The sequence below is a fragment of the Cherax quadricarinatus genome, chromosome 62 (genome assembly GCF_038502225.1).
Source record: "Cherax quadricarinatus isolate ZL_2023a chromosome 62, ASM3850222v1, whole genome shotgun sequence".
Taxonomy (NCBI): Eukaryota; Metazoa; Arthropoda; class Malacostraca; order Decapoda; family Parastacidae; genus Cherax; species Cherax quadricarinatus.
This window is the reverse complement of record NC_091353.1, coordinates 19,615,239-19,629,024: the sequence shown is the minus strand read 5'-3', so window position 1 is coordinate 19,629,024 and position 13,786 is coordinate 19,615,239. Positions and strand designations below refer to the sequence as shown.

General features: G+C 45.7%; 1 protein-coding gene across 1 annotated transcript in view; it reads right to left on the bottom strand.

Annotated features, from left to right (window-relative positions):
* LOC128702475 (serine/threonine-protein kinase Nek8-like) overlaps positions 1 to 13,786 on the bottom strand; it is a 138,276-nt gene that overhangs the window by 7,772 nt on the left and 116,718 nt on the right. The gene's annotated exons all lie outside the window — the stretch shown is intronic.

Here is a 13,786-nt window from a genome sequence, read left to right as displayed (position 1 = left end):
ATAAGATATCTTGACATGTCACATAGGTTATTATACTGTCTGTCTCTGTATTCCTCAATAAGTGGATAATTAAGCACATAGTGTTCATATACCTGATCACGTAATTTGCATATATTTTGATCATCATCGGTGTGTCTCCCAAACTGCCAGAAGTACTTGTAATCAAGACTAAGCCTGGCCACTACAACATCAGTCAGTACTTGTAATCAGGACTAAGCCTGGCCACTACAACATCAGTCAGTACTTGTAATCAAGACTAAGCCTGGCCACTACAACATCAGTCAGTACTTGTAACCAAGACTAAGCCTGGCCACTACAACATCAGTCAGTACTTGTAATCAAGACTAAGCCTGGCCACTACAACATCAGTCAGTACTTGTAACCAAGACTAAGCCTGGCCACTACAACATCAGTCAGTACTTGTAATCAAGACTAAGCCTGGCCACTACAACATCAGTCAGTACTTGTAATCAAGACTAAGCCTGGCCACTACAACATCAGTCAGTACTTGTAATCAAGACTAAGCCTGGCCACTACAACATCAGTCAGTACTTGTAATCAAGACTAAGCCTGGCCACTACAACATCAGTCAGTACTTGTAATCAAGACTAAGCCTGGCCACTACAACATCAGTCAGTACTTGTAATCAAGACTAAGCCTGGCCACTACAACATCAGTCAGTACTTGTAACCAAGACTAAGCCTGGCCACTACAACATCAGTCAGTACTTGTAACCAAGACTAAGCCTGGCCACTACAACATCAGTCAGTACTTGTAACCAAGACTAAGCCTGGCCACTACAACATCAGTCAGTACTTGTAACCAAGACTAAGCCTGGCCACTACAACATCAGTCAGTACTTGTAACCAAGCCTAAGCCTGGCCACTACAACATCAGTCAGTACTTGTAACCAAGACTAAGCCTCGCCACTACAACATCAGTCAGTACTTGTAACCAAGCCTAAGCCTGGCCACTACAACATCAGTCAGTACTTGTAACCAAGCCTAAGCCTGGCCACTACAACATCAGTCAGTACTTGTAACCAAGACTAAGCCTGGCCACTACAATATCAGTCAGTACTTGTAACCAAGACTAAGCCTGGCCACTACAATATCAGTCAGTACTTGTAACCAAGCCTACGCCTGGCCACTACAAATCAGTCAGTACTTGTAACCAAGCTTAAGCCTGGCCACTACAATATCAGTCAGTACTTGTAACCAAGACTAAGCCTGGCCACTATAACATCAGTCAGTACTTGTAACCAAGACTAAGCCTGGCCACTACAATATCAGTCAGTACTTGTAACCAAGACTAAGCCTGGCCACTACAACATCAGTCAGTACTTGTAACCAAGCCTAAGCCTGGCCACTACAACATCAGTCAGTACTTGTAACCAAGACTAAACCTGGCCACTACAATATCAGTCAGTACTTGTAACCAAGACTAAGCCTGGCCACTACAACATCAGTCAGTACTTGTAACCAAGACTAAGCCTGGCCACTACAATATCAGTCAGTACTTGTAACCAAGACTAAGCCTGGCCACTACACCATCAGTCAGTACTTGTAATCAAGACTAAGCCTGGCCACTACAACATCAGTCAGTACTTGTAACCAAGACTAAGCCTGGCCACTACAATATCAGTCAGTACTTGTAACCAAGACTAAGCCTGGCCACTACAATATCAGTCAGTACTTGTAACCAAGACTAAGCCTGGCCACTACGACATCTGTCAGTACTTGTAACCAAGACTAAGCCTGGCCACTACAACATCAGTCAGTACTTGTAACCAAGACTAAGCCTGGCCACTACAACATCAGTCAGTACTTGTAACCAAGACTAAGCCTGGCCACTACAACATCAGTCAGTAATTGTAACCAAGACTAAGCCTGGCCACTACAATATCAGTCAGTACTTGTAACCAAGACTAAGCCTGGCCACTACAACATCAGTCAGTACTTGTAACCAAGACTAAGCCTGGCCACTACAACATCAGTCAGTACTTGTAACCAAGACTAAGCCTGGCCACTACAACATCAGTCAGTACTTGTAACCAAGACTAAGCCTGGCCACTACAACATCAGTCAGTACTTGTAACCAAGACTAAGCCTGGCCACTACAACATCAGTCAGTACTTGTAACCAAGACTAAGCCTGGCCACTACAGCATCAGTCAGTACTTGTAACCAAGCCTAAGCCTGGCCACTACAACATCAGTCAGTACTTGTAACCAAGACTAAGCCTGGCCACTACAACATCAGTCAGTACTTGTAACCAAGCCTAAGCCTGGCCACTACAACATCAGTCAGTAATTGTAACCAAGACTAAGCCTGGCCACTACAATATCAGTCAGTACTTGTAACCAAGACTAAGCCTGGCCACTACAAAATCAGTCAGTACTTGTAACCAAGACTAAGCCTGGCCACTACAACATCAGTCAGTACTTGTAACCAAGACTAAGCCTGGCCACTACAACATCAGTCAGTACTTGTAACCAAGACTAAGCCTGGCCACTACAACATCAGTCAGTAATTGTAACCAAGACTAAGCCTGGCCACTACAACATCAGTCAGTACTTGTAACCAAGACTAAGCCTGGCCACTACAACATCAGTCAGTACTTGTAACCAAGCCTAAGCCTGGCCACTACAACATCAGTCAGTACTTGTAACCAAGACTAAGCCTGGCCACTACAACATCAGTCAGTACTTGTAACCAAGCCTAAGCCTGGCCACTACAACATCAGTCAGTAATTGTAACCAAGACTAAGCCTGGCCACTACAATATCAGTCAGTACTTGTAACCAAGACTAAGCCTGGCCACTACAACATCAGTCAGTACTTGTAACCAAGACTAAGCCTGGCCACTACAACATCAGTCAGTACTTGTAACCAAGACTAAGCCTGGCCACTACAACATCAGTCAGTACTTGTAACCAAGACTAAGCCTGGCCACTACAACATCAGTCAGTACTTGTAACCAAGACTAAGCCTGGCCACTACAACATCAGTCAGTACTTGTAACCAAGACTAAGCCTGGCCACTACAACATCAGTCAGTACTTGTAACCAAGACTAAGCCTGGCCACTACAACATCAGTCAGTACTTGTAACCAAGACTAAGCCTGGCCACTACAACATCAGTCAGTACTTGTAACCAAGACTAAGCCTGGCCACTACAACATCAGTCAGTACTTGTAACCAAGCCTAAGCCTGGCCACTACAACATCAGTCAGTACTTGTAACCAAGCCTAAGCCTAGCCACTACAACATCAGTCAGTACTTGTAACCAAGCCTAAGCCTGGCCACTACAACATCAGTCAGTACTTGTAACCAAGCCTAAGCCTGGCCACTACAACATCAGTCAGTACTTGTAACCAAGACTAAGCCTGGCCACTACAACATCAGTCAGTACTTGTAACCAAGACTAAGCCTGGCCACTACAACATCAGTCAGTACTTGTAACCAAGCCTAAGCCTGGCCACTACAACATCAGTCAGTACTTGTAACCAAGACTAAGCCTGGCCACTACAACATCAGTCAGTACTTGTAACCAAGACTAAGCCTGGCCACTACAACATCAGTCAGTACTTGTAACCAAGACTAAGCCTGGCCACTACAACATCAGTCAGTACTTGTAACCAAGACTAAGCCTGGCCACTACAACATCAGTCAGTACTTGTAACCAAGACTAAGCCTGGCCACTACAACATCAGTCAGTACTTGTAACCAAGCCTAAGCCTGGCCACTACAACATCAGTCAGTAATTGTAACCAAGACTAAGCCTGGCCACTACAACATCAGTCAGTACTTGTAACCAAGACTAAGCCTGGCCACTACAACATCAGTCAGTACTTGTAACCAAGACTAAGTCTGGCCACTACAACATCAGTCAGTACTTGTAACCAAGCCTAAGCCTGGCCACTACAACATCAGTCAGTACTTGTAACCAAGCCTAAGCCTGGCCACTACAACATCAGTCAGTACTTGTAACCAAGACTAAGCCTGGCCACTACAACATCAGTCAGTACTTGTAACCAAGACTAAGCCTGGCCACTACAATATCAGTCAGTACTTGTAACCAAGACTAAGCCTGGCCACTACAACATCAGTCAGTACTTGTAACCAAGACTAAGCCTGGCCACTACAACATCAGTCAGTACTTGTAACCAAGACTAAGCCTGGCCACTACAACATCAGTCAGTACTTGTAACCAAGACTAAGCCTGGCCACTACAACATCAGTCAGTACTTGTAACCAAGACTAAGCCTGGCCACTACAACATCAGTCAGTACTTGTAACCAAGACTAAGCCTGGCCACTACAACATCAGTCAGTACTTGTAACCAAGACTAAGCCTGGCCACTACAACATCAGTCAGTACTTGTAACCAAGACTAAGCCTGGCCACTACAACATCAGTCAGTACTTGTAACCAAGACTAAGCCTGGCCACTACAACATCAGTCAGTACTTGTAACCAAGACTAAGCCTGGCCACTACAACATCAGTCAGTACTTGTAACCAAGACTAAGCCTGGCCACTACAACATCAGTCAGTACTTGTAACCAAGACTAAGCCTGGCCACTACAACATCAGTCAGTACTTGTAACCAAGACTAAGCCTGGCCACTACAACATCAGTCAGTACTTGTAACCAAGACTAAGCCTGGCCACTACAACATCAGTCAGTACTTGTAACCAAGACTAAGCCTGGCCACTACAACATCAGTCAGTACTTGTAACCAAGACTAAGCCTGGCCACTACAACATCAGTCAGTACTTGTAACCAAGACTAAGCCTGGCCACTACAACATCAGTCAGTACTTGTAACCAAGACTAAGCCTGGCCACTACAACATCAGTCAGTACTTGTAACCAAGACTAAGCCTGGCCACTACAACATCAGTCAGTACTTGTAACCAAGACTAAGCCTGGCCACTACAACATCAGTCAGTACTTGTAACCAAGACTAAGCCTGGCCACTACAACATCAGTCAGTACTTGTAACCAAGACTAAGCCTGGCCACTACAACATCAGTCAGTACTTGTAACCAAGACTAAGCCTGGCCACTACAACATCAGTCAGTACTTGTAACCAAGACTAAGCCTGGCCACTACAACATCAGTCAGTACTTGTAACCAAGACTAAGCCTGGCCACTACAACATCAGTCAGTACTTGTAACCAAGACTAAGCCTGGCCACTACAACATCAGTCAGTACTTGTAACCAAGACTAAGCCTGGCCACTACAACATCAGTCAGTACTTGTAACCAAGCCTAAGCCTGGCCACTACAACATCAGTCAGTACTTGTAACCAAGCCTAAGCCTGGCCACTACAACATCAGTCAGTACTTGTAACCAAGCCTAAGCCTGGCCACTACAACATCAGTCAGTACTTGTAACCAAGACTAAGCCTGGCCACTACAACATCAGTCAGTACTTGTAACCAAGCCTAAGCCTGGCCACTACAACATCAGTCAGTACTTGTAACCAAGACTAAGCCTGGCCACTACAACATCAGTCAGTACTTGTAACCAAGACTAAGCCTGGCCACTACAACATCAGTCAGTACTTGTAACCAAGACTAAGCCTGGCCACTACAACATCAGTCAGTACTTGTAACCAAGCCTAAGCCTGGCCACTACAACATCAGTCAGTACTTGTAACCAAGACTAAGCCTGGCCACTACAACATCAGTCAGTACTTGTAACCAAGCCTAAGCCTGGCCACTACAACATCAGTCAGTACTTGTAACCAAGCCTAAGCCTGGCCACTACAACATCAGTCAGTACTTGTAACCAAGCCTAAGCCTGGCCACTACAACATCAGTCAGTACTTGTAACCAAGACTAAGCCTGGCCACTACAACATCAGTCAGTACTTGTAACCAAGACTAAGCCTGGCCACTACAACATCAGTCAGTACTTGTAACCAAGACTAAGCCTGGCCACTACAACATCAGTCAGTACTTGTAACCAAGCCTAAGCCTGGCCACTACAACATCAGTCAGTACTTGTAACCAAGACTAAGCCTGGCCACTACAACATCAGTCAGTACTTGTAACCAAGCTTAAGCCTGGCCACTACAACATCAGTCAGTACTTGTAACCAAGACTAAGCCTGGCCACTACAACATCAGTCAGTACTTGTAACCAAGACTAAGCCTGGCCACTACAACATCAGTCAGTACTTGTAACCAAGACTAAGCCTGGCCACTACAACATCAGTCAGTACTTGTAACCAAGCCTAAGCCTGGCCACTACAACATCAGTCAGTACTTGTAACCAAGCCTAAGCCTGGCCACTACAACATCAGTCAGTACTTGTAACCAAGACTAAGCCTGGCCACTACAACATCAGTCAGTACTTGTAACCAAGACTAAGCCTGGCCACTACAACATCAGTCAGTACTTGTAACCAAGACTAAGCCTGGCCACTACAACATCAGTCAGTACTTGTAACCAAGCCTAAGCCTGGCCACTACAACATCAGTCAGTACTTGTAACCAAGCCTAAGCCTGGCCACTACAACATCAGTCAGTACTTGTAACCAAGACTAAGCCTGGCCACTACAACATCAGTCAGTACTTGTAACCAAGACTAAGCCTGGCCACTACAACATCAGTCAGTACTTGTAACCAAGCCTAAGCCTGGCCACTACAACATCAGTCAGTACTTGTAACCAAGCTTAAGCCTGGCCACTACAACATCAGTCAGTACTTGTAACCAAGCTTAAGCCTGGCCACTACAACATCAGTCAGTACTTGTAACCAAGCCTAAGCCTGGCCACTAAAACATCAGTCAGTACTTGTAACCAAGACTAAGCCTGGCCACTACAACATCAGTCAGTACTTGTAACCAAGACTAAGCCTGGCCACTACAACATCAGTCAGTACTTGTAACCAAGACTAAGCCTGGCCACTACAACATCAGTCAGTACTTGTAACCAAGACTAAGCCTGGCCACTACAATATCAGTCAGTACTTGTAACCAAGACTAAGCCTGGCCCCTACAACATCTGTCAGTACTTGTAACCAAGACTAAGCCTGGCCACTACAACATCAGTCAGTACTTGTAACCAAGACTAAGCCTGGCCACTACAACATCAGTCAGTACTTGTAACCAAGACTAAGCCTGGCCACTACAACATCAGTCAGTACTTGTAACCAAGCCTAAGTCTGGCCACTACAACATCAGTCAGTACTTGTAACCAAGCCTAAGCCTGGCCACTACAACATCAGTCAGTACTTGTAACCAAGCCTAAGCCTGGCCACTACAACATCAGTCAGTACTTGTAATCAAGCCTAAGCCTGGCCACTTCAACATCAGTCAGTACTTGTAACGAAGCCTAAGCCTGGCCACTACAACATCAGTCAGTACTTGTAACCAAGCCTAAGTCTGGCCACTACAACATCAGTCAGTACTTGTAACCAAGCCTAAGCCTGGCCACTACAACATCAGTCAGTACTTGTAACCAAGCCTAAGCCTGGCCACTACAACATCAGTCAGTACTTGTAATCAAGCCTAAGCCTGGCCACTACAACATCAGTCAGTACTTGTAACCAAGACTAAGCCTGGCCACTACAACATCAGTCAGTACTTGTAACGAAGCTTAAGCCTGGCCACTACAACATCAGTCAGTACTTGTAACCAAGCCTAAGCCTGGCCACTACAACATCAGTCAGTACTTGTAACCAAGACTAAGCCTGGCCACTACAACATCAGTCAGTACTTGTAACCAAGACTAAGCCTGGCCACTACAACATCAGTCAGTACTTGTAACGAAGCTTAAGCCTGGCCACTACAACATCAGTCAGTACTTGTAACCAAGCCTAAGCCTGGCCACTACAACATCAGTCAGTACTTGTAACCAAGACTAAGCCTGGCCACTACAACATCAGTCAGTACTTGTAACCAAGACTAAGCCTGGCCACTACAACATCAGTCAGTACTTGTAACCAAGACTAAGCCTGGCCACTACAACATCAGTCAGTACTTGTAACCAAGACTAAGCCTGGCCACTACAACATCAGTCAGTACTTGTAACCAAGACTAAGCCTGGCCACTACAACATCAGTCAGTACTTGTAACCAAGACTAAGCCTGGCCACTACAACATCAGTCAGTACTTGTAACCAAGACTAAGCCTGGCCACTACAATATCAGTCAGTACTTGTAACCAAGACTAAGCCTGGCCACTACAACATCAGTCAGTACTTGTAACCAAGACTAAGCCTGGCCACTACAACATCAGTCAGTACTTGTAACCAAGACTAAGCCTGGCCACTACAACATCAGTCAGTACTTGTAACCAAGCCTAAGCCTGGCCACTACAACATCAGTCAGTACTTGTAACCAAGACTAAGCCTGGCCACTACAACATCAGTCAGTACTTGTAACCAAGCTAAGCCTGGCCACTACAACATCAGTCAGTACTTGTAACCAAGCCTAAGCCTGGCCACTACAACATCAGTCAGTACTTGTAACCAAGACTAAGCCTGGCCACTACAACATCAGTCAGTACTTGTAACCAAGACTAAGCCTGGCCACTACAACATCAGTCAGTACTTGTAACCAAGACTAAGCCTGGCCACTACAACATCAGTCAGTACTTGTAACCAAGACTAAGCCTGGCCACTACAACATCAGTCAGTACTTGTAACCAAGCTTAAGCCTGGCCACTACAATATCAGTCAGTACTTGTAACCAAGACTAAGCCTGGCCACTACAACATCAGTCAGTACTTGTAACCAAGACTAAGCCTGGCCACTACAACATCAGTCAGTACTTGTAACCAAGCCTAAGCCTGGCCACTACAACATCAGTCAGTACTTGTAACCAAGACTAAGCCTGGCCACTACAACATCAGTCAGTACTTGTAACCAAGCCTAAGCCTGGCCACTACAACATCAGTCAGTACTTGTAACCAAGCCTAAGCCTGGCCACTACAACATCAGTCAGTACTTGTAACCAAGCCTAAGCCTGGCCACTACAACATCAGTCAGTACTTGTAACCAAGACTAAGCCTGGCCACTACAACATCAGTCAGTACTTGTAACCAAGCTTAAGCCTGGCCCCTACAACATCTGTCAGTACTTGTAACCAAGACTAAGCCTGGCCACTACAACATCAGTCAGTACTTGTAACCAAGCTTAAGCCTGGCCACTACAACATCAGTCAGTACTTGTAACCAAGCTAAGCCTGGCCACTACAACATCAGTCAGTACTTGTAACCAAGCCTAAGTCTGGCCACTACAACATCAGTCAGTACTTGTAACCAAGCTAAGCCTGGCCACTACAACATCAGTCAGTACTTGTAACCAAGCTTAAGCCTGGCCACTACAACATCAGTCAGTACTTGTAATCAAGCCTAAGCCTGGCCACTTCAACATCAGTCAGTACTTGTAACGAAGACTAAGCCTGGCCACTACAACATCAGTCAGTACTTGTAACCAAGCCTAAGTCTGGCCACTACAACATCAGTCAGTACTTGTAACCAAGACTAAGCCTGGCCACTACAACATCAGTCAGTACTTGTAACCAAGACTAAGCCTGGCCACTACAACATCAGTCAGTACTTGTAACCAAGACTAAGCCTGGCCACTACAACATCAGTCAGTACTTGTAACCAAGACTAAGCCTGGCCACTACAACATCAGTCAGTACTTGTAACCAAGCCTAAGCCTGGCCACTACAACATCAGTCAGTACTTGTAACCAAGACTAAGCCTGGCCACTACAACATCAGTCAGTACTTGTAACCAAGACTAAGCCTGGCCACTACAACATCAGTCAGTACTTGTAACCAAGACTAAGCCTGGCCACTACAACATCAGTCAGTACTTGTAACCAAGACTAAGCCTGGCCACTACAACATCAGTCAGTACTTGTAACCAAGACTAAGCCTGGCCACTACAACATCAGTCAGTACTTGTAACCAAGACTAAGCCTGGCCCCTACAACATCAGTCAGTACTTGTAACCAAGACTAAGCCTGGCCACTACAACATCAGTCAGTACTTGTAACCAAGACTAAGCCTGGCCACTACAACATCAGTCAGTACTTGTAACCAAGACTAAGCCTGGCCACTACAACATCAGTCAGTACTTGTAACCAAGACTAAGCCTGGCCACTACAACATCAGTCAGTACTTGTAACCAAGACTAAGCCTGGCCACTACAACATCAGTCAGTACTTGTAACCAAGACTAAGCCTGGCCACTACAACATCAGTCAGTACTTGTAACCAAGACTAAGCCTGGCCACTACAATATCAGTCAGTACTTGTAACCAAGACTAAGCCTGGCCACTACAACATCAGTCAGTACTTGTAACCAAGACTAAGCCTGGCCACTACAACATCAGTCAGTACTTGTAACCAAGACTAAGCCTGGCCACTACAACATCAGTCAGTACTTGTAACCAAGACTAAGCCTGGCCACTACAACATCAGTCAGTACTTGTAACCAAGACTAAGCCTGGCCACTACAATATCAGTCAGTACTTGTAACCAAGACTAAGCCTGGCCACTACAATATCAGTCAGTACTTGTAACCAAGACTAAGCCTGGCCACTACAACATCAGTCAGTACTTGTAACCAAGACTAAGCCTGGCCACTACAACATCAGTCAGTACTTGTAACCAAGACTAAGCCTGGCCACTACAACATCAGTCAGTACTTGTAACCAAGCCTAAGCCTGGCCACTACAACATCAGTCAGTACTTGTAACCAAGACTAAGCCTGGCCACTACAACATCAGTCAGTACTTGTAACCAAGACTAAGCCTGGCCACTACAACATCAGTCAGTACTTGTAACCAAGACTAAGCCTGGCCACTACAATATCAGTCAGTACTTGTAACCAAGACTAAGCCTGGCCACTACAACATCAGTCAGTACTTGTAACCAAGACTAAGCCTGGCCACTACAACATCAGTCAGTACTTGTAACCAAGACTAAGCCTGGCCACTACAACATCAGTCAGTACTTGTAACCAAGACTAAGCCTGGCCACTACAACATCAGTCAGTACTTGTAACCAAGCCTAAGCCTGGCCACTACAACATCAGTCAGTACTTGTAACCAAGCCTAAGCCTGGCCACTACAACATCAGTCAGTACTTGTAACCAAGCCTAAGCCTGGCCACTACAACATCAGTCAGTACTTGTAACCAAGCCTAAGCCTGGCCACTACAACATCAGTCAGTACTTGTAACCAAGCCTAAGCCTGGCCACTACAACATCAGTCAGTACTTGTAACCAAGCCTAAGCCTGGCCACTACAACATCAGTCAGTACTTGTAACCAAGCCTAAGTCTGGCCACTACAACATCAGTCAGTACTTGTAACCAAGCCTAAGCCTGGCCACTACAACATCAGTCAGTACTTGTAACCAAGCCTAAGCCTGGCCACTACAACATCAGTCAGTACTTGTAACCAAGCCTAAGCCTGGCCACTACAACATCAGTCAGTACTTGTAACCAAGCCTAAGCCTGGCCACTACAACATCAGTCAGTACTTGTAACCAAGCCTAAGCCTGGCCACTACAACATCAGTCAGTACTTGTAACCAAGCCTAAGCCTGGCCACTACAACATCAGTCAGTACTTGTAACCAAGCCTAAGCCTGGCCACTACAACATCAGTCAGTACTTGTAACCAAGCCTAAGCCTGGCCACTACAACATCAGTCAGTACTTGTAACCAAGCCTAAGCCTGGCCACTACAACATCAGTCAGTACTTGTAACCAAGCCTAAGCCTGGCCACTACAACATCAGTCAGTACTTGTAACCAAGCCTAAGCCTGGCCACTACAACATCAGTCAGTACTTGTAACCAAGCCTAAGCCTGGCCACTACAACATCAGTCAGTACTTGTAACCAAGACTAAGCCTGGCCACTACAACATCAGTCAGTACTTGTAACCAAGACTAAGCCTGGCCACTACAACATCAGTCAGTACTTGTAACCAAGACTAAGCCTGGCCACTACAACATCAGTCAGTACTTGTAACCAAGACTAACCCTGGCCACTACAATATCAGTCAGTACTTGTAACCAAGACTAAGCCTGGCCACTACACCATCAGTCAGTACTTGTAATCAAGACTAAGCCTGGCCACTACAACATCAGTCAGTACTTGTAACCAAGACTAAGCCTGGCCACTACAACATCAGTCAGTACTTGTAACCAAGACTAAGCCTGGCCCCTACAACATCTGTCAGTACTTGTAACCAAGACTAAGCCTGGCCACTACAACATCAGTCAGTACTTGTAACCAAGACTAAGCCTGGCCACTACAACATCAGTCAGTACTTGTAACCAAGACTAAGCCTGGCCACTACAACATCAGTCAGTAATTGTAACCAAGACTAAGCCTGACCACTACAACATCAGTCAGTACTTGTAACCAAGACTAAGCCTGGCCACTACAACATCAGTCAGTACTTGTAACCAAGACTAAGCCTGGCCACTACAACATCAGTCAGTACTTGTAACCAAGCCTAAGTCTGGCCACTACAACATCAGTCAGTACTTGTAACCAAGACTAAGCCTGGCCACTACAACATCAGTCAGTACTTGTAACCAAGCCTAAGCCTGGCCACTACAACATCAGTCAGTACTTGTAATCAAGCCTAAGCCTGGCCACTTCAACATCAGTCAGTACTTGTAACGAAGCCTAAGCCTGGCCACTACAACATCAGTTAGTACTTGTAACCAAGCCTAAGTCTGGCCACTACAACATGAGTCAGTACTTGTAACCAAGCCTAAGCCTGGCCACTACAACATCAGTCAGTACTTGTAACCAAGCCTAAGCCTGGCCACTACAACATCAGTCAGTACTTGTAATCAAGCCTAAGCCTGGCCACTACAACATCAGTCAGTACTTGTAACCAAGCCTAAGTCTGGCCACTACAACATCAGTCAGTACTTGTAACCAAGCCTAAGTCTGGCCACTACAACATCAGTCAGTACTTGTAACCAAGCCTAAGCCTGGCCACTACAACATCAGTCAGTACTTGTAACCAAGCCTAAGCCTGGCCACTACAACATCAGTCAGTACTTGTAATCAAGCCTAAGCCTGGCCACTACAACATCAGTCAGTACTTGTAACGAAGCCTAAGCCTGGCCACTACAACATCAGTCAGTACTTGTAACCAAGCCTAAGCCTGGCCACTACAACATCAGTCAGTACTTGTAACCAAGCCTAAGCCTGGCCACTACAACATCAGTCAGTACTTGTAACCAAGCCTAAGCCTGGCCACTACAACATCAGTCAGTACTTGTAACCAAGCCTAAGCCTGGCCACTACAACATCAGTCAGTACTTGTAACCAAGACTAAGCCTGGCCACTACAACATCAGTCAGTACTTGTAACCAAGCCTAAGCCTGGCCACTACAACATCAGTCAGTACTTGTAACCAAGCCTAAGCCTGGCCACTACAACATCAGTCAGTACTTGTAACCAAGCCTAAGCCTGGCCACTACAACATCAGTCAGTACTTGTAACCAAGCCTAAGCCTGGCCACTACAACATCAGTCAGTACTTGTAACCAAGACTAAGCCTGGCCACTACAACATCAGTCAGTACTTGTAACCAAGCCTAAGCCTGGCCACTACAACATCAGTCAGTACTTGTAACCAAGCCTAAGCCTGGCCACTACAACATCAGTCAGTACTTGTAACCAAGCCTAAGCCTGGCCACTACAACATCAGTCAGTACTTGTAACCAAGACTAAGCCTGGCCACTACAACATCAGTCAGTACTTGTAACGAAGCTTAAGCCTGGCCACTACAACATCAGT